Source organism: Toxorhynchites rutilus, chromosome 3 (assembly GCF_029784135.1).
Source record: "Toxorhynchites rutilus septentrionalis strain SRP chromosome 3, ASM2978413v1, whole genome shotgun sequence".
NCBI lineage: Eukaryota > Metazoa > Arthropoda > Insecta > Diptera > Culicidae > Toxorhynchites > Toxorhynchites rutilus.
The window spans coordinates 61386067-61410859 of NC_073746.1; the positions used below are offsets into that span (position 1 = coordinate 61386067).

Sequence of the window (24793 nt, forward strand, 5' to 3'; positions counted from 1 at the left end):
TTAATGTAACCAAAACCCTTTTTGAAAAAGTTACCAATGTGCTAGTTTTGACAAATCATGAAGTTTGATTTGGTTCTGGTCATAAAGAGGCCACTTCCCTCGAAAACCTGATCCGGAACGAATCCAGGTTATGTCAACGAGCTCATGTAGGCTTGAATTGGCCTGCTGACACTGCGCTTCCAACTGTTTCGGATGAATATTTGAGATCAGTTCTTGCACCCAACCGCTTCTTAAAAGTTCGAGTCATTTTCCACGAAGATAAAACTTTTTATATTGGTTGAAACAACACACAAAGACGTTCGAATGAAGAATGAAAAAATAAACAAATAGTATGGTTACTTCTAAAGTTGATTGATGTAATGGTAATATTAGGGTAGTTGGTTTTTAGATGCTGAATTGCCTCGAGTGGAATTTAGGTTGTCTGGTTATGAAATAAAGTTGTCCTTCGTGTTTTTTGTGAAATAGATTTTTCTTACTTGTTTCAGTGTAATTGCTACTGTTTGACCATGGTTCCAATTTGTGAAGTACCAGCTGGGTGTGAATAAATATGTTTTACGCCTATCAATAACGTTTTGATATGTTGAAAATATGTTTCTTTACCATGCTTAGGAATGTGAACGAAAAACGAAAAATATGTTTTTTTACGGAATTTTATTAGCGATTCGTTGGGAACCATTGACGAAAAGAACCTTCAGATGGTAATTGAACATGTCACATAAAAAAGTTTTAAATTTAATTACACAATCCCTCATAAAAATTAATGTTTCATATCAGTAGTACGCTTGATCAATTTCCCCCTGGATGACGGTACTTCTTATATAAGCTATCCAAAATCACAATTTTCATTGTCATACGACCAATTTAAATTACGACTGATTCTTCAAAAGGGTATATTGAAAATCATTGATGTTTTTTTAAAATAAAACCGTCTGAAAAAGATGTCTGACTAAAATATGGTCGGTGTTAAGTCAGAGGGGACCAAGTCGCAAAATTAAAAATTTCGAGTTATTGATTACATTTGGTTAAGCATTATGTAAGCTACATACTAAATATATCAGATTTGGAAAATCACGCACACAGCAGGAATAATGAATCGAAATTGTTATGATTGATCAACGAAAATCCCTCATAGTATGCAGTCAGAGCGGACCATGTACTATTTACAATGGCGAAATGGCTCTATATCATGAGCAGACAGAGTGGACCATGTGACATTCATTAGAAAAATATATTAAATCAATTTCCAATCGCCGAATTCAAACCAACAAAACTTTTTATTGAAGCTAATAGGCACCTTGTCGAAATGTGCTTGAACCCGTTAGTGTAAGATGTGCACATTCTGGGTATATTAGAAAATAAACTTGGCTGATCGGATCAGTCAAAAATGCTGACCTTCAGTGTGAATGATCGCAAAATGTACTATTTCAGAGTGCGATTTAGGCTGAAGCAAGGACAATGAATTCAAATTTGACGATTCTATTGACGAATACTGTCTAAGATGATTGAAAATGGGATGTTTATGTTTAACATAATTGCCGTGCAATCATATTCTTGCCAGCAGTAGATGGCAGAGACTATTATGCTGAACGCAAACAAATGTGTATGCAGTTCTAAACTCAGAATCCTTTTCGCTCTAATTTTCATAGCAGAATGGCACACTATGACTCACAAATGTTAATTGAGGGGCTTAGAATGAAAGGGGTGTAAGTGATTTAATCGATTTCTCTACATCGACTCTCTCTTTTGGTCATAACTTACACAATACATTCCCAGCTGTATTTGACAATATGGAAGACAGGTTAGAGCCTCATCTATCGGATTCTATAGCAAACTCAAATTGGAAAGTTTGTGCAGTTGAGTTATCAACTGAAGAAAAAGTTGATGAAGAGAAATCGATCAAGTCACTTACACCCCTTGCATTCTAAGCCCCTCAATTGATTGAGAAATATTTTGAAATTGTTCAGTCATAGTGAACCAACTCTTAAAAATGCTTCATTTGGTTCAGTCAGAGTGGACTATGTACGTATAGGCAACCAAGTAACTGCCTTTTTCGGCATGATACTTGATGTTTTTTACAACTATCATACGTCAAAGTATTGCCAGAGAGTAGCTAACATTTTTGAGAACAATATTGAACGAAAAAAATAAAAGCTTTCAAAGTTGCAGAGCATTAAACTTTATGTTCGTTTTTCTCGGAATCATAAAAATGTCACATGGTCCGGTCTGACTTAACACCGACCATTTGACGAAAATAAAAATTATAGAAATGATGAAAAATATAAAAAATATATGTTTTTTCGCTGCACGAGAAATGTTGTTTCAATTTTGGCATAACCCAAGGCGCCATAAAATAAGCTGTGAGCACCGATAAACGTTTTGGGGTTAACGGGCAGTAGCAAGTATAGTTCCAACATTTTTTTTTTTTTACAGTGTCAATATTTTTTTTTATCAAAGGTTCTCTGAAGTTTGAGTCGATTCCTTGCCTAGTATCCACGGCCTTCTAAAGGGTTAATCAACAGCAAAGTTTTCCAATTGTTATGTATTCCGTATGATTAAAGAAGTGTGGTTATAGGGGTCTGATGTATCACTTCATTCTAGAAAAGGGGTCTTTTGCATAAAATAGTTTGAGAATCCCTTTACTACACGATATGTAATCTCTCTTGCGATACTGACACCATCGGGTGATGAGGCTAAGTACTCATCGGACCGCCCTCGTATTTAACCCGAATCAGACAATTCTAATGTTTTGAATTTCACCCAAAAATAATGGATTGATTTTTCCCTAACCAAATATATAAGAACTCAAAAACCAACCACTATTGGTAATTCTAATGTATTGAGTTAGTCGGCACGCATCACTAGCTACGGCTATTTCGATTCATAATACATACGCTCCAACATAATGTATATTTTTATCTTCGACACGACCAGGGACACCAGTCTGCCTTGGCGCTATCAGAGCTCCGATCTCCAGCATCGCACCTATCATCGATATCGGATATGGCCCCCCTCGGGAGGCATATCATAACTCATCGGCTTCCTAGCACCGACTGCCGACGCTTTTCCGGACAACTAGGGCAACGTGTTCCGATAATTGAATTTCAAGTGCTGTTATGTACGCGGCCAAGTTCACCGGCATGATCTCATAATAAAGGTGTAGCGCAGAGCAAACAAAAAGTGAGGCATAGCAATACACAAAACGGCAAAGAGAGAAAAAAATAACAATAAAGAAAATAATATATCTGCATCAACGGCAGCAGCAGCCGTTGTACAGTTCCGCCAGAGGGCAGTCATCCAGTCCGAGCGACTGTAAAGTATAAAAATGAACATTGCAATGGCTTTTTCTTCTGTTTCTCCGTTCCCAGCCACTGCTAGACGAAAAGTCGGATGAAGGGATTAGTGGTCAACGACGACGACGAAGACGACGGTGGCGGCGGTGTGCGCCTATAAACCTTATAGCGGATTTCCCCCTGGATTAATTAGGGGAGACTGTGGTGTGGTTTCGTTTATTAAATATTATGACATATTGTGTACTACAGGAAGTTGGCTAAACACACGGCAGGCAGTTTTTAGCGTGCGAACCGAGCAATTATATTTTCTGATGATTTCAGAGCAAATGTTCACTTTTACGACTTGAACGCCAACACATTATTCCCTCTAGCTCTCCCCTAGGTCCCGCGAACGGTGTAACACAAGGAACGATATCTAAGCCCGTCCGAAGGCAGTGGAGTTTTCTCAGACGACCCCCTCTGTTCATGCTAGGCTTCTAGTTTTCCTTCTCTGTCCCACCACAAACCTCAAGCCCAAATAGGATAGCGGAGAACAAATCAACGATAAATCGTTGCTAAAAGTGGGAAAAGTGACTTCATCAGCAGCGTGGCGATTGCTTTCTTTCGCGAAGCGAATATCAACGCGACTGACGCTGAAGTGTTTAGACTGTCGCCGAGAACACATCCGCACTCGCGGACATTCCTGCGCGGATGATTCAACTGGGACGGGAATAGTTTATAGATCTTCTTGGTGCTTTCCTCCTCGCGCACAATTTGCCTTTTCGTAATCCGCGACGGCTACACACCAGACCGACCACCGGCTCGGGTTCCGATGAGTCAGAGTCAGAGTCAGCGGTTGATCAGCTGGTTTCGTGAATTGCACACTCCGAAGGTAGGTGAGGTGAGCACAGATAAATGTCGTTGCTGTTTTTGGACCCCGAAAGAGTCTCGTTTCATGTATTTATCCGTGAAGCGAGTGCAGCATCCAGTTGGGGGCGAGGCTTATTTTAGTGTAATGAATAAAATTGTCTGCTCCTGGCATACCTGGTCGGAGGCGGCAGGTCATGACTTATGTGTTGCACAAACAGGAGGGCTAGAAATGTTTCCTAACACGATTGGCGTTTTCGTTCGGTTTTATTGCAGGAAGCAAGTTCCATCAATGCACAATGGTCCAGGAGATGTATTCAAGTGGAAATTAGCATCTAGAGCTCGACAGTTATTCTCTAGACAAAAACTGCCTTCGACAAAGTTGTTACATATAACAAAGCGCTTATTTTGATGTTGTCAAAAACATGGGTAACCAAAATTTTCGATGAAATAAAAAATCTAACTTTCTTATCTTCATAGATAGACGTAAATATGGTTCGTCAATGTTTTAGCCCCAGTTAATTTAAGCAAATTTGTTGAACGAAGTTTTTAACTATCTCTTGAAAATGTTTCTAAGTTCCGTTAGGTTCACCATGAAAAAAACGGTTTTTGTGCTCTAACTTTTATATTTAAAATTTTAAATCCAAACTGTCTTCAGAACACTTTTAGAGCTTACTAAGACAAATATTTTGCGATACAGAACTTGTCAATATCTCAATTCTATTCTAAGTTATTGATATTTCTTTCCAAAAAATACGCTCTCTTCATTTGCTTGTCACTCTTTCTGGGGCAAACATAACAAAAGTTTGTTGACGGCATTTGAAAGAACATACTTCACTCTACATAATATGGGATCTCCAAAACTATATTATTTTTGGTATTTGAGTAAATTAAAATTGAAATCATGAGTTTTAGGTGGAAAAGCATCAATAACTTTAAGTAGGATCAATATATTGGCAAGTTCTGCATCGCAAAATTTTTGTCTTGATAAGCACTAAAAGTCGTTCAAAGATAATTTTGATGTGGGATTTTAATTATAAAAGTTAGAGAAAAAAAAACCATTCTTTCAAGGTCACCATAATGAGACTTAGAATAATAAGCGCTATATCGCATATTTCAAGAGATAGAATAAAACTTTTTTGCCTGAAATAACTGAGGCTACAACATTGTCAAACTTCATTTATCTCTACCTATAAAGATAAGAAAGTTAGATTTTTTATTTCATTGAAAATTTCGGTCACCCTATTTTTGACGACATGAAAATAAGCATCCTATCACATGTAATAACTTTGTCGAAAACAGTTTTTGTCTAAAGAATGAAGATCTTCCAGAAAGTTGATTTTAGCACTTTCTATCTAAGTTGCGTTAGGGGTCACCATGAAAAAGCGGGTTTTTTGCTCTAACTTTTATTTTTCAAACATCTACATAAAAATTGTCTTGGGGCAACTTTTATAGCTTATCATGACCAACATTTTGCGATGCAGAACTTGTCAATATCATAATCCTACTCAAAGTTATTGATAGGTTTTCACTCAAAAACTCGTGATTTCAATTTTAGTTTACTCAAATACAAAAAATAACACAGTTTTGCAAATCCCACATTATGTAGAGTGAAGTATGTTCTTTCAAATGCCGTGAACAAATATTTTTTTATGTTTGCCCAAAAAAGAATGACAAGCAAATGAAGAGAGCGTATTTTTTGAGATATTGACAAATTCTGCATCGCAAAATGTTTGTCTTAGTAAGCTCTAAAAGTGTTCTGAAGACGGTTTGCATTTAAAATTTTAAATATAAAAGTTAGAGCACAAAAACCATTTACTTCATGGTGACTAAAGTAAGGTAAACTGAGTAGTAACTAAGTAGTCATGAACGGCGCGCTCCGTTTGCCACAAGAGTAGATCGCTTTCCAAATCATGTATTTCTTGGCAAACTTTTAGAATTTCTGCTTCCTTACATCCTCCGGAACATCAAACTTGTGCTGGACAGTGAAGAACAATAGCCCCAAAAGTCCGTCTTGACTCCATGTCTCATCATCCACAATCATCTGGGTGCACAGTTTTCGGGCCCGTGACTTTTCCACCGTATTTTGCCTTTCGTCACGATTTGGAGCCTTCTGCACTTTGTAACTGCACGATTCAGAGTTGTTTCCCGATGTCCCGATGAGAGAGTTGAGGATTTTCCAGGAGCTTGCGTAACACGCTATTTTCTACAATTTTCGAAAACTGACAGCGATAAAAATACGGTATAAACAATACACTCTAAACTACTTCTACTTAAATTTTCATGGGAAAATGCCTTATGAGTAACAATGTTTTTTTCCGTGATGCAACTTGATGTGAGACACCCTATAATCAGATGCTTTGTTACATTATACAAGTGCATTGCTTTTACGTCGAATTCACTGTTAAAAATAAGTTCTCGCGTAACTTTTGAAAATGTCCTAAGTAACAAATGTAAACAAATTGAGTTAATGGATGCACACTAGGGTGCCAATTAATGTATGGGAAAAAAACGATCCTAAAATTTCAAAAAGTCACCCTATACAAAATGTTCACCACTTCGAAAAAAACACCCTATGCCAAGTTTCAGCTCAATCGGACTTAAGCGAAAGTGGCGCGAAGCGTTCAAAGTTTGAGTTTTTTGAAAATCGAAAAATCACCCGAGATCACGCAAGAAAAAAATTAACGTTAAAATAGAGGTTTTAAAAAAAAATTTGATGCCAAATGTCTTAAAATGGCATGAAACTTCGAGATCTAGTGTCATCTCGATATTTTTTTTGTCAAAAATCGGGACTTCGTTTTCTTCGGAATACGAAACGAAAAGTATGGATTTGGGTGCCAATAAAAAATTGAACGTTTGTGACACCAGTAAATGAAGTCCGAATGAGCTAATATTTTGCATATGGTATATTATCGTGCAAATCAACATTTCGTAGCAAGTTCCGAATGAAAAATCGAGATAACTATTTTTATTGGCACTCAAAACCATACTTTTCATTTTGTATTCCGAAAAGTCCCAGAATGCCGATTTTTGACAATAAAAAAATTCGAGATGGCACTAGATCTCCACGTTTCATGCAATTTTAAGACATTTGGCATCAAAAAAATCGAAAACCTCGATTCCTCGATTTACTTTCCTTACTTTACTTGGGTGATCTTTCGATTTTCAAAAAAACTCAAAGTTTGACCGCTTTGCGCCACTCTCCCTTAAGTCCGATTGAGCTGAAATTTGGCATAGGGTGTTTATTCGAGGTGGTGAACATTTTTTATGGGATAACTTTTTAAAATTCGAAATGACCATTTTCATTGGCACTCTAATGAACACTATTAGTTCTCAATTATTGAATGCATTGAGAAAACAATCGTTCAAGTATCTATCTTTTTCACCTTTTAATCGCCGATACAAAAAATGTCCAATGTACAGATTCGAATTTTAAGCACTCGACTGTTACTTTGGACAGCACTTTCCTCTGACGCTCGATACGTCCGAAGTAATAAAGCAATCAAAAGAACACGAAGCCGCACTTCGGTCATTTTGAGTTTTTTGTTATTTTCGGGTGTTGATATCGTTTTTAGTTCAATTCAACGAGTTATAACAATAATGATCTGCTTTTAGCACGAAGTGCAAGTATTTGGATCAGTGTTCAGCAGTTATTTTCAAATTCTCATCGTGCAACGTTATTTGTCCAATGTACAAAGCGGTCAGTCAAAACGTCCAATGTAGCTTTTTTCACTCGGAGGCTTCAATTCCAAATTAAATTCACACCCAACAAGGGAAAAAAATCACATGACAATAGTTACGATTGATTTTCCAGAGTTACTATTGACTGCTAGTGGTAAAAGTAGTGATACAGATCGATTCCTTTTGAGACAATTCGCGGAACAATATTCCGATCTTCAACTTCGTTTTTCTCGAGTTGATGTGGATGTTACATAGAACCTTTTCAAAAGTTACGCTAGATTTCATTCTTCCTCGTCAAATGGACTTCATTGCGTATTGAAATGACTCCCAAAATGAAAGTGTTTCTCTCTCATGTATCACGTATGCAGGTATCGATGTTTGAGTTCAAAGTGGTTCGGCATATACTAAAGGTGAGCTAGATTTTTTTTGTATCGTACCCAATCATTACTCTCACATATAAAATAGCGTGCAGTGTTGTGTTCAGAAACACTAACAAATGTGAATTTTGTTGATATAAACCCGTTTTTCTGTATGTTTTTTTCATAAAATTGAACTCGGAAACAAAGTGAACTAAAATTTTGTTTAGAATTTCTCCCAAACTACACGTCATTTTTCACGCTATTATATTAACGCGAGGACCTTATAGCATACCTTATAACGCAACGCGGGTGAAGAGATTCGTGTCAGAGGGAGTAGAAGTGTGAATTGAAGTCAGGTTGAATGAAGAGGCAGATTTGTATTCATTAGTTACGTCAATTAGAATAACCAATTGCTAGAATGTTCATCAGTCATCCTCGCTCTTAACGCTCGTCAATTCATTTTCTTGTCAATTCAAATCATGTCGACGGAGAATGACGAAGTAGTCCTAATCGAAGCGAAGCTACTGAGAGGAGAGTCGATTTTCATGTTTCATCTTCGAAGATTTCGGGCCCTGATTGGATGTCTAAAATATTTTTTTCGGTTTGTTAGTCAAACCTGTGGGTACATGGTTATGTTACCTTGAATATATTAGTCGATTTTTTCCCAAGTTCGATGTTTGACATTGTTTGCCACTGTTGACAATTAAAAAGTGACAAACAAAATAGTATTTGTACCAAATTCAAGCTAAACTTTATCTCTCTCTCGCTCTTTCTCACAAAGTAACACTTAAGCATTGTTTACCAACGACAGTGACGCCGGAATATTTTGGCAAGGGTAGTCTTATCCGCATGGAATCAAAGTAGAACTTTTATTCTGCAGCTCACTTCGGGAACTAAAATTGGGTCTGGAAAAGATTTATGATCAATAGATTCCATGGTTGCAGGCCGCACCTTTCAAATTTATATTTTGCAATGACTCTAACGCTTTGTTTAGCAGTGAAACGAAATCCCGTTCTGAATCTTTGCACCTCCATTTTCAAAATACCACATAACGAATGTGGTATCGTAGGTAGCTTTCATTGGTATAGAAAATTAAACGTCGGGGGTGATCACGAACAAACGGTGAAAACTGAATTATTTGCATGCAAGGTTATATGCACTTCATTTCATTTTCACCGTGAAGTGACGTTAGTGATCAGGCACGTCTGGTGAATCTAGTCTGAATTGAGTAAGTGAGTTTGGAAGCAGACATACAAAGTTAATACCACGATCTTTACAGAATTGAACCGTCCCACAGGCAGAGATGCCAAATGGAATTTCCAAATGGCTGGAAAAATTCTGGATTTTCTTTTTTCCAGTTTTTCTTTTTTGTCAATTTTGTTTATACTAGCAATGCAAAATTACGATATACAGTAGTAGTGTCAGTAAGTATCATTTTAATTTTTCTTATAATTATTCTTTATGTTTGTGACCATACATTTTAACATTATACTTTTGTTTTACAGTTTGCGTCATTCTAGCTAACCCTGATTTTTCATTTTGCAATTTTTTGAAGTTAGAATTATGGCAATTCTACTTTTTTATTTTGTTTTGTTTAAATTTTATTCTGAAAACAATCGTTCAACGGTTGCTGAGGAATAGTTTTTCTCAATTTAAGAAAAGGAACATCATTCTCATGCGCTGAAATTTTTAAAATTTAAAATTTTACCTCCAAAAAAGAGAATAAAAGAAAATTTTACCACCAAAAAAGAATGTTACCTCCAAAAGATCCTTGCATTCTGAAATTCATTATCGATATCCTGAATATCATTTCATTCGCAAATATTGGGAAGACTTTGTAGAAGGACGAAATGCTCCATTTAAACGAACGAATGTCAATAAAAGGGAGGCAAATTAATAGGGAAAATTATTGGGAATGCAAATTAGTACTTCTGTGTGCTTACCCATAGTAAAAGATTATTTTTCATGAATTTCGCAAAAAACATATAGCTGTCTCTCCACAAATTGATAGTCTAGGTTTCTTTTTATAATAAAATTTGTCTTTAAGGCAGAAATTCTAAAAAATGAATGTGTCCAACATCCTTGAAAAAATAAGATTGAGTAGGGGAAGACGGACACTTGGCGGGAAAGATGGACACTAACTGAAAAATTCAAGTTCATGTACTCGATAAGATTTGAAGTCCTCAAACCTTAAAAATTATCTAACAAAAAGGCTTGATTAAATCACCTAAAAGGGCTTGTAATTTTTCTCATTTTTTCATGTCTAAAATAGCTTCCGGCATTCGGAATGACAAATTCAGATTACGTTTGAAAACCCGCTGTGCTGATTCGTCCATGATATGTGGTTGCCCTTGCAAATGTAGTTAGTGGGCATCTGTTAACAAAAGAAGGAGGAGATCATCAAATTGTTTTAAAAACAAAATGTTCGTCTTTTATCGGTGGAGTGTCCGTCTTACCCGAATGCCATACAAATGAAACACAAATTTCTACATTGCTCGAGAATTAATCAAGCAACCGAAACGAAATTTGGCATGTAGAGGTTTTAGGATGCAATAAATGATTCTATGGTGGTTAGATATTTCTCTCCCCCTCTCTTAGGGGGGGGGGGCTGCCATACAAATGAAAAACAAATTTCTGCATAACTCGTAAACTAATCAAGCAAATGGAGCCAAATTTGGCATGTGAAGGCTTTAGGGGATATGAAACGTTTCTATGGTGAATAGACACTCCTCTCCTCTCTCTGAGGTGGGGTTGCCATACAAATGAAGCACACATTTCTTCATAACTCAAAAACTAATCAAGCAAATGGAACCAAATTTAGCATATGGAGGCGATTTCCAAATGTGAAAAATATGTTTTAATCCGCAAAATCACCTAGGCTTTCTTTTTGCCGTTAATATCCTTCAACTGGACAGATCACTTCATTGGAAATTTGCATGGTTATGCTTGTAGGCCAAAAAACAACAAAAATGCTTTTTTCTCAACACTAATGGTGTTAGTGATTACGTCTCCTATGCAAACATGGGCAGTAGAAACAAGGTTCAAAGGAATTGAAAGACAGATACATAGCACATCAGAAAATCGTGAGCCAAAAACCAAAATAAACAAATAAAGGTTATTATATGTACTGTTTTTGAACTCAGAAAACAGCCCAACCGTGTCACGATGTTCGTGGTCGAACTGCTCCGAAACGGCTCGAACGATTTTCATGAAATTCAACACAAACTTGGTAGGCATGAGAATAGGACGTAAACTATATGAGGGGCTTAGAATGCAAGGGGTGTAAGTGACTTGATCGATTTCTCATCATCAATTTTTTCTTTAGTCAATAACTCAATTGCAAAAACTTTCCAATTTAAGTTTGCTATAGAATCTGATAGGTGAGGTTCTGACCTATCTTCCACATTGTCAAATACAGCTGGGAATATATTTGAGGCTAAGCTATGACCAAAAGAGAGAGTCGATGTAGAGAAATCGATCAAATCACTTACACCCCCTTCTTTCTAAGCCCCTCATATATGATACCGCTAGGGTACCGATTACCATGAGTGTAATATCGATTAGGATGGTCCTATGCAGAAAAAAATCTGAATAATTTTAATTTCTATTTTTTCTTAAATTTGGCATAAAAGTACATATAATCTCGAAGTTTACACTCATCTCCTATTTTTCATCGCGATTTTAGTATTTTGGTATAATATCCAAATAATTAACCCGTAGTTTGTTTTTCCAACAGAGCGAATTTATTTACGTTGTTAAATGGCTAAGTTCACTTCATCGAACTTTCATCCTCACATGCGCCAATAACCTCAATTCGGCTAAAACCATGCGTATTGCCAGCGAGCTGGAAGGCTTCTTGAATAAACGTAATGAATTATTGAAATTCTTCATATCATACATGCTCGGTTTGACAATTACGTTATTTGCATCAATTCTAATAAAACACCGATTGAAGAACACGTGTATACATTCAATGCGTATGTTGTCGAATACATTTCTGGAGTCATGGTAGGAGACTACACAGCAACGCAAGAAATTGTGATTCGAAGAAGAACCAATAATCTGGAGTTTATCGTTGACACCCACCGTTCAAACGACGCTCTCCATCTTCTTCTTCGATGGTACTAATGTTCCTAACGTTCACCATCTCAACTTAGAATGACTTGCAAACGATATAGAGGAAGAGAGCGAACGACTGCGATTCTAGATAATCAGAAGTGGTGTGAGGAAAAATACACTCACTTGCGAGACGCTATCATGAGTAACGCCGTCGTTGCCATAAAATAATGAAATGTAGAATGAGCTTCATTACAACGTTACATGTATTAAGTTCGACGACTTGCTGATTCGGCTGGATGGCAAAAGCACATTCATATACACAACTATTCACCCGTACTCTGAAATCCAATCGAGTCAACATTACCGAAATAGATTGAAATATCGCATTCTGTCATCCGTTCAGACGTCATTGAGCTTCGTGTTCCATTTCTGTGAAGCGTAAATTGTTATGAATTTTCGAGTGAAATAAACATGCTTTATAAACAAAAATTGTAAATGCCCCCTTGCATAACAGATGGAAAATCTACAATGCATTTTCTTAGAGATTTCACCAACGACACGACCGCAAGCCTAGTTGGATGTCCAATATATCAACGAAGATAAACTGATAATGACGGACAATCATTCATAAAAATTAACAAACGCAAACAGTAACATCGAAAACCATTCGGCAGTGTCAAATTCGCCTCAGCTGAGCAAAACATTCAATGCTCATATATATTCAATGCTCATGGTTCGATGAAGAGCAACAAATACATTTGCATCAACGAAATTTTCATTTTTTTATTCGTCTACTTTACGACAATACTTTACGATATACTTTACTTTTTCAGTTTACATTCATCGTTCATGAGAACAAACATGTCAGATTCGCATACTTCGGGAATGGAATACAAGAAATGGTTTGTTTTTTTTTTTAATTTTTGTCGGTAGTCATCGACATAGCGCTCTATTCCTCGGTATATCAAACACAAGTATGAACACAAGAGTAACGAACGTTTAACGTTTGTGTAGATGGTTAAAACATTTAAACACACTTACAATACATTAGTTATTTTTTACTTAACAACCAACACATTCACTAGAAAAAATGTTAATGGCAGAACAAGGTTTGCCGGGTCAGTTAGTAAAAATATAAAAATGATATGCTCTATATTGCTCTGTATTGGAGTATTGCAGTTTTTACACACTATCCTCAAAGGTCCACAAAATTCTCGTAAGGGGCAGTGTTTCATAGATACACTATGTCGGTAAGAAAAGTAAACTGATCTACACAAACTCCCAATAAATCATAAAACTTTTTTATTTATTTATTTTTTGTTTGTTATGATAAACTGTATAGCAACCTTTACCTTCGTGTAATAGTCCGCAAAAACGCCCTAGGTTTTCCTAATAGCCACAAATAATAAAAGTTGAATGGGAAGTTAACTCGTGACTTGTTAACACTATGTTAAAAGGTCAACTTTTTTTAGACTTGCATATACGACGTAGACGAAGATAGACAGCAGATAGATGGAGCATACTCTGAATAAATTATCGTTTCCAAAATACACAAATGTGGTTTATTCTTACAACAAAACGAAGTCATATTCGCACATCCAAACGTTTTACTGAACACGTTTTTGAGCACTCAATAAAACTAAAAAAGCGAATAAAAGTTGTTTTATGTATCTAGTTTTAACACAGATATACTGAATACATATTGCAGTATCAATCAGGCATGGTTCAATTGTGATGAATTGTATATGTCATCAGATATATTTACAAATATTTTCACATCCAATCTTAAGATTTACAAATCCAGCCACAATATGTATTTCTGTTTCACACCTTATGTTTCCTTCGTCTCTCTCGGTTCATATTCGCGTAAAAACCACCGATTACAATCTATCCAAAAGAGCACTTTTTTGCTTCAAATTTGTTTATCAAAATTAGAAATCTCACACATCCAGCTCCAAACACAGCAGCATATGTTATCCGTAGAATGAATGCAATCAATTCATCCGGCTCTCCCTTAATCTGTTCATTTCATCATTCGTCTCCTGTCATATATCTGTTTCCATGTTTGGAATAACTGCCAATTTCCTATGCGAAATTAATAGCCAAAACTACTGTGCAACTGTGCAAATTTCCGCTGCAAAGACTAGCTGTCGTTGCCGGAATAGTCATTGTTATATCCCGCTGTCGATTGCGGTATATTCAGCACACCGTTCCGGTGAAAAATAGCCTCAATGAACGAAACAAAAATAATGGAAGGAAAAATCATTTGTTCATGTTGGATGGAATCATTATATTGTGTTAGATATAAATTGAGGAACATAACAGCTGAAATGCAGAATAAACTATAATGTGACAACCTGTTGCTCTCGCTCGGTATAAAAGACAGTTCAAGATTTCTGCCAGCTGGTCGAACTTGTATACCTGACCGTTCAGTAGGCCAAACAAATAAACCGATAAAACGCATCTGTCCACAGGCAGTGGCGGCCCACACGCACCCTCATTTTCAGTGCGACTCCGACAGCAAAGTACTGCACCAATGTAAACACAATCCCCAAATCGGGGAGGCAGAGATAAGTGCAGTCTTACTCCAGTCGCCTCCAGGGCACACACAAACCCGGAGACTGTGAAAAACCGCGCACCGCCTCACAGAGCACAAGATAAAAAAAAATCATTTTTAATAATGCAAACTGTAACAGTAAATTTTGAAATCACATTTGTCACTCGCTCAGGTCAGTTATGTGGTTGGCTTACTATCTTTCCACTGCGTGCGTTGATTCCTTGGGGGCCAAATCCGCGTAGCTTCCTTTCGCTGACACCGACACCGGGCACTCTGCTGAGTTATGATCCTTGCGCGCACTGGGGTGAAATTTGGAGAAAAATGTTGCCCCACTGATTGGATGCAAATTGTTGCTTTGCACACACTGGCACTTTAATATCTTAACGTTTATTTTTGTGAAAATTTTAACCTGTGGTTCGTGGTACTTTCTTTCACACTGCGAAACTGATTACACTTTCACTCGACGAAATGCGTGAAACATATCACCATCACTTAAATCAAACACACACGAAAAAATACAATCACAGTAAATCCTTGTGAGCTTGCCCACGAATCGAAACAGCAAGGACTTTTTCCCTACCGAAATGAAAAAAAAACTATTCTTCATTCACCAACGTCGTCACATTGCAGCACAGCACCAGATTGTGGCTGCAGGAGAGTATCGTTCACCGTCACCGCGGATCGTGCAAGACAAACGAGCAGAAACTATCTTCTTTATTCTGCTATTCATATAAATCTACATTTCCGGCAGTATCAATTTCTCACGTTCGCGCAAACGAAATAAAACGAGAGCAGTTTGAAGTTTGGGTGTGGAGCAGAGTGGAGTAAACTGGAGTTTGTTTTTTTTTTGCTTTCTTCCTTTCTTTATGTGGGAGAAAAGACTTATCGCTAGGAGGAGGCTAAGGCCAGAAGTAGCACCAGCAGCAGCAGACGCTCCCACCACCAGACTGCTACGACTCCGGGACCTCAAGATGACAAACGGTTTAAAGACAATCTCGGACCTCGCATTCGGTATCTTTGCAGCACCAGCAACAGAGCGCGCGCGCAATCGCAATCGACGACCCCCCGAAGAAATTGTTCACTTCTTCAAAGGTCTCTTCAAAACGGCGATCCCATCCACGTAACGTAACAGTTCGGCAGAAGTGTCCCACAAAAGCACCACGAAACTCCTAATATTGCCAATATGCAACAGAGCATCTGCTGTTTGGCGAAAACAGACCCCGAACGTCTCGTAATGCTAATTTATATTTTGTTTTCATTAAAACCGACCGTATCTGTTCGAATATTAAGTACGACTGACTTAAGTAGTTGATTTAAACTTAAGTTACCGGAGCAATTTTATATACAAATATCTTTGAAGCGAAGGAAGGAGGAAGAGAAGGCAAAAAAAGCTGAATTATACTTTATACTTCTCCCAGCCAAAGCCCGCTGGTTCGGGGTCTTGGGCTCTCATCGGTATCCGCTAGGTTCGTGGGGAGAGAGTGAGCGAACCGAGAAAGATCGACCGTCGACAATCATCGCTTACCTACACACCATGGAGCATTGGGACTCGTTGAAGCCTTCCGGACTGGGCAATGCGCACAGCGAGCTTTCGATGTGGACGTTTCTGAGAAGCTGTGTGGTGTGGTTGCTCCCTCTCTTTGTATGGCTTTGCTCTCACGGGCTTATGCTCTGTTGGGGCATGTTTTGACATGAAACACGCATTTGGGGGTGGTATGCATTGCATTCGTTATCTACGATCCTTCTGACAACGTATAGATTCGCCGCTTCAAAAAGCTTTATTGGCCAAATATGGACACTCTTATCTTCGAGAAGTCGCGAGATGACACTTTGTTGACCGGAAATTTTACACATAAATTATGCCATACAACTGGCTACAATTCTATAATTTGAAACTTAAATGAAACATTCTGAATGAACTGCAATGAATGTTATGCATGATTGTGAAATCATCTTCGAATAAAGTGACCAGACGCATCCCGCATTTCAACAAAATGTCCCGCGTAAGATTACGTCCCGCCAAACGTCCCGCATTTGGCAAAAGGAACGAAAATGTCCCGCGATATCAATATATTTCAGTATTACAATTTGATCATGTTGATTTTCTTAAATGGATGAACCTCAAAATAAAACTTTTATTTGTCAGACTGTTCAAGAGCGCTTCCAATGCATTCAACGATTAATACGTTGAGCTGGTTTCATCGCACCGACAGTGGACTTTTTGTTTAGAGAGTGTCAACAGGAAACGACAGCAACAAAATCGGAAAATAGATTTTTATAAAGATTTATTTTTAAGATTTTTATAAAGATTTATAATGATTTTTATAAAAGTCCCCTATTGATCCGCAGGAACCAACGTGAGTCAAACGAAAAGTTCATCTTTGGTCCTCTAGCTCGGTCAGGGCTTAACGTGTTAAATAAGCCGGAAGAACTAGTGTATGCTGGACAGGAAGAGGCAGGGTTGTTTGATGAAGTATCGCAAGTATCGCTTCCATTATGAGCACGAAAAGAAGTTTTTCAATTCTTCCGCCGGAAAGAAGTTTTTCACCAACACCTGAAGCTACTCCTTCTGGGTTGTTGCCTGCTGCTCAGATACTGCCGGTCTCGTCTGACACTTCCGCATTAAAATGTCCATTTTGGCCAGGTTCTCCTTCACCGTTTGGCCTGTTGTTTCGATTTCCCGGCTCAAGGAGCGACAGGGAGAGGATGTTGTAAATACCAGATCAGCTATGTCTGGTGGACACAAAGTGTCTCAGGATGTCCAACTCCTTTGCTGTGGGGTGGAGCTGATAGTATGAAAAAATCATGAAGTTGCTTGACAGTGCTGCTGCTGCTTATCGACAGCCTTGAATATTTTTTGTTGTAGGCTTAATAAAAATGGTGAAAAGGACAGATACTGGTGAAAAGGACAGATACTTGAACGATTGGTTTTCTCAATGCATTCAATGATTGAGAACTAATAGTGTGCATCCATTAACTCGATTTGTTTACATTTGTTACTTAGGAACTTTTCAAAATTTACGCGAGATATCTCGTTTTGTTGCGCTTATTAAGACCATACTTTACGCCTTCTATGGAGTAAATACAAATCAACTCATAAAATCAATTGCTATTGAAAATTCTAATTAAGAAAAAGCTCGGCATTGTTTTAAAAGCCTTCTTCTTACGGCATTTTTAAATAAAAATCACAGTTGACGTAGGATTCCGTTAGGTTATCTGTTGATTTTGAATATGTTTGAAGAATTACATCGGTAAACTCTTGGATAATGATTCGGTGGCCCTGAAAAGGACTGCTTTATTTGGTTGTTGAGTATTTGGTGTTTGTTCACTCCAACAGTGTTTACCGAGTAATGGTGACAGAAGGATGGTAAACAGTCGTTGGATGGTGCGTATCAGATAGAAGATGTCGAAGTAGAATGATATATGATGAAACCCACACTCTGTGACCCTAGACGAAATGCCTCCTGTGTTATGTAAAAAAAACTTACCAATTTTTTTTTTTCCAAAATATATATTTTTATCAAGGCTCATATGGCGTTAGCCTGACGGGGCCGGAGTTCAATATTTTGACAGTTAAAAACTTACCAATGTAATATAAGATAACTACATTGGTAAGTTTTTAACTGTCAAAATATTGAACTCCGGCCCCGTCACTTACTTACCAATCATTATTAATAATTATTAATTAATTAATTAATAATTACGTCAAAAACTTACCAATGTAATATAAGATAACTATCAATACCGAACACAATTATCAATTTTTTTCATCAGTAAAACATGTTACTTCAATATAAAAAAAAACATATTTGAAATAGAAAAGGTAAATTTCTTAAATAAATTTTACTTTCTGAGTGTTTATTGAACCCAATGCAAATATTAATTAGACTAACAATATCTAATACTATATGTAGGGCCTATGGGAAATCACTTTTTCGAATATTTCTTCACTTTTCCAATTTTCCTCGCCGTATGAATTTTCCTTGTGTGAAAATGAACATAACAAAACAGACAGCTTGAACCGAACGACCCGTTCTCGAGCGGGAACACACCTTGGTTTTTATTTATGAAAATTGAAATAAATCGTTTCATAATCATTTTTAACACAACTGCTACCATATACAATTTTACACTTACAATTGTGTCGCCTAGGTGCAAAACCGGGCAACTCCAAAAAGAAAAATTTTACAGGAAAGACGATTTTCTGTTGCATCATGCCACCTCTTTTGCAGCACATCATGATTTTCAAACGCATGTTTTATAGGGAATTGATCGATATTGGTGCTGTTTCTCACTACCAATAAGTGGAAAAATGTATCTAAGGTCTAAAAAACCGGCCGGTTTTGCAACTGGCGACACAATTGTGCTAATTTTTTCACAATACACGTTCGGTCATTGATATGAAATTTCACGAAGCAACCAACATTAAAGTTCTAAATTTAAATTTTATTTGCTAGAATTAATCGTATCACTCACCTTACTTGCAATATAAAAATGCCCCCGACTTGCATATATTTGCAATGTTGATTTCCCCCGGGCACCTTGGTTTTGATGTCTCTGTTAGGGAACCGCCGCATGTGTCGTCAATTTTGACCAACCAGAAGTGGGTATTCCCGTTAGGATAGGGGTTAACAATTTTAAATTGATCGATAGTTAGTTTCATGACATATATAATTTTATTCAATATAAAATATTGTTATAGGGTGCCGAAATCGTTTGACGCAAAAATTTCATCAATCCATCATGAAATGAGTGAGCAATAAGCGTTTGAAATTGGACAATTTTCACGATGTACTCGATTATCGATTTTTAATTTGTACCCCAATATGTTACCGAAAGACGTAATCCTACGTCAAAACAAAGAAAAAAATAATTATTGAAATACGTTCTGTTTTTTATTTGATACCTTCCATCACGTTCTGTACAGTAGTTTGATCGTATTTCTTGGGCGCAGCATTCTGGCTCAATTCAGATATCAAGAGTAGACTGCCAATTTTTTAGCGATTTCGTTCATCCATATACAAAATCCTGGGTTGTCGCAACGCGCTTCGAGAAAACAGATGAATATACATCATTTGACGGTTTTTACCCTTTCGCTATAAGCGTCGTCTATGGACGACATCCGCGCGACGACCTGTGTGTACGGATTGTGCCACATTTACCCGAAACCCACTCATCCGAAAGACAGTTACCCGAAAGACATTCACCCGAATTCCGCTCACCCGAATGTAACAAATACCCGAACGCGACAGCTACCCAAATGTAACATCTCCTCGAATTGACACTTACCCGAATGCGACATTTACCCGAATGCAACAATTACCCGAATGTAACAGTTACTCGAATGTAAAATTTACCTTTCAAAATAATAAAACGTGAGAGAATGCAGTTTTTATAACATATTATGAAATTTATCTATTCATATGGCTGACGCAGCCCGTTCACTTAAAAGAAAACTGACAATGTTGGTACATACGTATTACGGCACTGAAGTGCAATTTTTAATGTGAATTTATTTTTCCGCAATAAAATTAATTCTGAGATCACTGTAATGGGTCGAAGTACCCATCTAACGAGGATGAGGAACCAAGGCGGCCTCAAGCCGACAAGGTGAGGCAATCTGAGTTGGCCACCGATCGCAATGCCCCAGGTAAACGTATGCCGTCCGATGCTCGCTAACGCCCGGTCGGACCTAACTGAAGGGTCTTCTCCTATGTTTCAAATAAACCGGGCAATCGGTTGAACACAGGTTTGCTTGCGAGAGGCGCCCCCTTTCGACGGTGGGTCGGCATAGCATTGAACTCAACTTAGGGATTTTGTCAATTATATCAACCAAAAAACAATTTAATAATTACTTTCTGTATGATATATCCTAAAACAAACAACACTTTGGTGTGATGAAAAAGATTGTTCATAAGTACCAGAACTACTGTTTGCATAAATGTCTCATGTTTTTTGAATAATCGCATAAGTGTCTTATGTCATCTGAATAATCTCATGTAAATAAATCTTCACATTCACAACATCACATTAAATCACATCGTTAAGTTAATACATATATGTTAGGGTGGTAATGGATGTATGGAAAAAAAATTCATCATCGAATTTCAGAAACCGTTGTTTATTGGTCGAAAAAAATGATCTGTGCAAAGTTTAAGCTCAATCGGACATGATTTAGGGGTGCCTCAAAGTGCTCAAAGTTTTGATTTTTTTATCCTCGAAAATCTTCCAAGGGGGAAGGAAATTTGGAAAATCGAACTTTTATTTTCGATGCCGAATGACTTAAAAATGTATGAAATTTTGACCGAAAATCGACCTTTTGAGAATTAGCCTGAGAGGCAATGAAGGTATGGAAAAAACAAAATTATCGAATTTAAAGAACCGACCATGTACATTTTTTGATTGGCCCAAAAAATCACCTGTACAAAATTTCAGCTCAATCGGATATGATTTAGGGGTGCCTCAAAGCACTCAAAGTTTTGATTTTGGAAGATTTTCATGGATCAAAAAATCAAAACTTTGAGTGGTTTGAGGCACCCCGAAATCATATCCGATTGAGCTGAAATTTTGTACAGGTGATTTTTTTGGGTCAATGAACAAAATGTACATGGTCGGTTTTTGAAATTTGACATGACCATTTTCGCTGCCACCCTTATATATATAGTTCACAAAAAAAAAAGAGAAAATATTTATTTTACATTATCTTGCAGGTATTACTGCTTTTTCACCGAAAAATAAATCCGACCAGTACGACACCCATACCCAAATTTAATACGATCGCAAAGAGTTAATATATCTGGTTCCTTTTCCGGAAGACGATGCATTCGAAAACGAAGAACCGAAGAATCGCATAGCTGCATATCACCCTTTAAGCGCTCGATCCACGAGACTTCGTTGCTGCGCCGCGGTACGAAACCTTGTTTTATTGTGAAATTTACTTCCCGTCCCCGAGCTCCATCTGTGCCGATGGGTTCGGATGCTGCTGCTGCTGCTGCTGCCATCGACCGCTATAAATACAGAAATAACGGAGAGCGAGAGGCACACAACATCGCCAAGCCAGAAAGGGGTTGTAAGATGAGGCGAGTATAAGCCAGGAAAAAAATCCCACGAGTGTAGAGTACCGGGGAGAAATCGGCGATGATAATGACGGCTGCAGAGGGCGATGACGGTTGCGGATGATGTCGAGAGATGAGTGATCGACGCAGAGACAACTTGAAGCGCGCTGAAATCCAGAAACACAAAAAGATGCATGGCTCCACACCGTTCGCCCCACACGATCGACAGATGTTGGTATGGCCGCGGTTGAGAGGATTGCAGGCTAGTATTGGGTGGAACTCGGTACTCTGCTCGAAGAGAGCCGGAGAGTGAGAGATTGCGAAAGACATGTGAAGCTCGAGTTCGATGGTTGAACTACGGTTGAAATAATCTCTGCTTCCTCTGTCTACTATTCAGTAGAGAAGCTCGATCTCTCTGGCTGCTGCCGATGCTGATGCTGACACTGTTCACCGGCTCGGTGGTGGGAAAGCGGGGTGGGTAATTAATTGGGTCAAATTCATCCATGCTGATTTATTCGAAAGAGCCGCGGAGCCAATGGAATATCACCTCTGCTCCATTGTCTGTCAGCACACGAGCGGCTAGAAACCAGTAACGTAAACGTCTTTGGCCCTGGCCCCGGTGGGACATCTTGGAATGGTGTGTTTAGATGCTGCTGGACACAATCCCGTCGACGGTTCCATTAACGCTTGCCTAATTCATTTTTTTTTTTTTTATCTTCGCTTGTTTTACATCGGCATATTTCCGCCACTTTAGGGCCAATCACCGACATCAGGGAGGCGACTCCACCTGTTCTTACCTATCAGACTCAACAACTCATGAGCCGGGCCAACTTATTTTACTTCCCTTCCGAAGGAAGACGTAACCAGAGATTTTTCGCCTCAGAAAATCCCAACGACGCCAGCTGGGATTGAACCCAGGCCGATCGGATTGTGAGACTGTTACGCTAACCACACAACCACTGGCGCCATCAAAACGTCTTAATTCATTATGGCCGAACTGTTGTTTTCCGGTAGGGTGTTGGAACTGAGAGCGGCAAGGCGAACTCATGAACGCCATTGGCGCCTATAATAAACTGTGGCGTACTCGGAGTTAAATACAATTGTTGTTGAAGTTTTGCATGCCATAATTTTTATGCGATTTAGCTATCTCAAAAACTATTGAATTTTTGTAGGGCTTCACAAATGCCCTTAAAGTTTTTCATGTATTTGCATTGACATTTCAATTTTGTTGTAACGTAATGTTATATTTCTACCAACTATTCATTTTGCCTACCACCTTTTCGCTTCGCTTTTTGCTGGAATGTAATTTCAAAACCTTGAAAGTCCGGAAATGTAAGAGACATCCCAGCTTTTTGGCTGTCAACAATTCCTTTGTAAACAATCCGTTGAGTCCGTCACATGAATGAACAGTGCTATGGAACTTTATAATTTATGGTGTCACAAAATGTGAAAACCAATTCGATTCGTTGCAGATGTCACAATTTGAGGCATAATTAAATCGCCCGATCTTTGATGCTTCCTCTCCGCTATATTTTAATTATCAATCCAATCCACACAACCCCTACTGCAATACGAAACACCACGCAAGAAGCGTTAGGACGATTTATATCAATTTATATTCAAATCAAGCAAAACAGTGGCCACCGATTTCGACCATCCCCGAGCGATCCTCGGAAGCCTTCCTCAACCGATTCCGCCCGCTTTCGCCCGGGAACTTTTATACAAAGTACACCCGAGAAGAAGGTCCGCTAGGAGTGTGCGATGGTTGGCAGGAAGGCAGAGCGCACAGAGGTTTATCACTCTCCATCAGGGCCACATAATGATAGCATATTTGAATAAATTAAAATTCGAGATAATTGACCATATCAGTACCACGGGTTGGGACAGCTGTTGATGGTTCGTTCGATGCTACTGTCGAGTGCGGTTACCGGTGCATTTCTTTCTCGAGGGACGCGAGGTTCTGCAATGAAAAAATATAAAGAAACAGCAGCTCCCGCTGCAAGATGTCCGAGTGGAACCGTGTAAAAGGCCAACAGACGGCGATCATTGATTGCAATGTATAAATTTTATCGAAGATGTCTCTCACTTGCTGTCACCGGAACTGAGCAAGTTATAGCATATAGGTATAGGTAGTGGTCGTGGTATCTGCCGGGGCGCACTTTGCCCGTATTTCTCAACGTATGAGATAGCCGGTTGATGTATGTGTCTCCAGATATGATAGGCTGTATCGCGAAGCGAAAGCAAACTGCAATTAGACGTTTATTTGTGTTTACTTTTACTTCTCTCGAGCTTGTCACATTCATGTATTTTGGTCATAATTAAAAACTTATGTGCTACGACGGAAACCCCGAGCAACCTTTTTTTCGTCTGCATAACCTCCGCAGATTTGTTTCTTTCTATCTATTGCAGAGGAGATGCTCTGTTTGGAACACGAAAATGGTTGATGTTTATGATTCCCCATCCCCTTCCTTCGTAGCACACAAAGCGCCTCCGAATATCATCGATCAGTTATTTGCTTACTCAAGTACCCGAGCGTACCCATTAAAAGTATAGTAATAACAACACGATTTCGGATGTCCGGAGGCCACCACCATGCGTTAGCCTCGTTCGTCAGTAAACCAAACAAGTCCACACGTAATCGTTGTGGACAGCAATTACTCCCCAGCGCACTTGTCACGCTGTGGGTACAATGTACCTTCCGTACACGGCCCGCCACAGCCTTGACAACTTTTACCGTCCTTAGCAGGTTGGCGGCAGGGCTCACGGGTTTGAAAAACTCCGACGAAAAATAAGCATAAGTTGAAATGTTTCGCTTCTCGAGCAGTGATCAACTCTCATGTCAGCTGCGGTCAAAACAATAAAATTATAATGTTTATTACGCGTCCTTTGTTTCCCCGTCGGAGTTTTCTTTTTTTTTTTGTTGAGCCTTCGCAACCTGCTGCTTTT

General features: G+C 38.4%; 1 protein-coding gene across 1 annotated transcript in view; it reads right to left on the reverse strand.

Annotated features, from left to right (window-relative positions):
• LOC129772862 (protein limb expression 1 homolog) overlaps positions 1-16099 on the reverse strand; it is a 210995-nt gene extending 194896 nt beyond the window's left edge. Inside the window, exon 1 of the mRNA XM_055776377.1 lies at positions 14987-16099. The gene's annotated coding sequence lies outside the window, so the exon portion shown is untranslated. The remainder of the gene's footprint in view (positions 1-14986) is intronic.
• Between the last annotated feature and the right edge of the window lie 8694 nt (positions 16100-24793).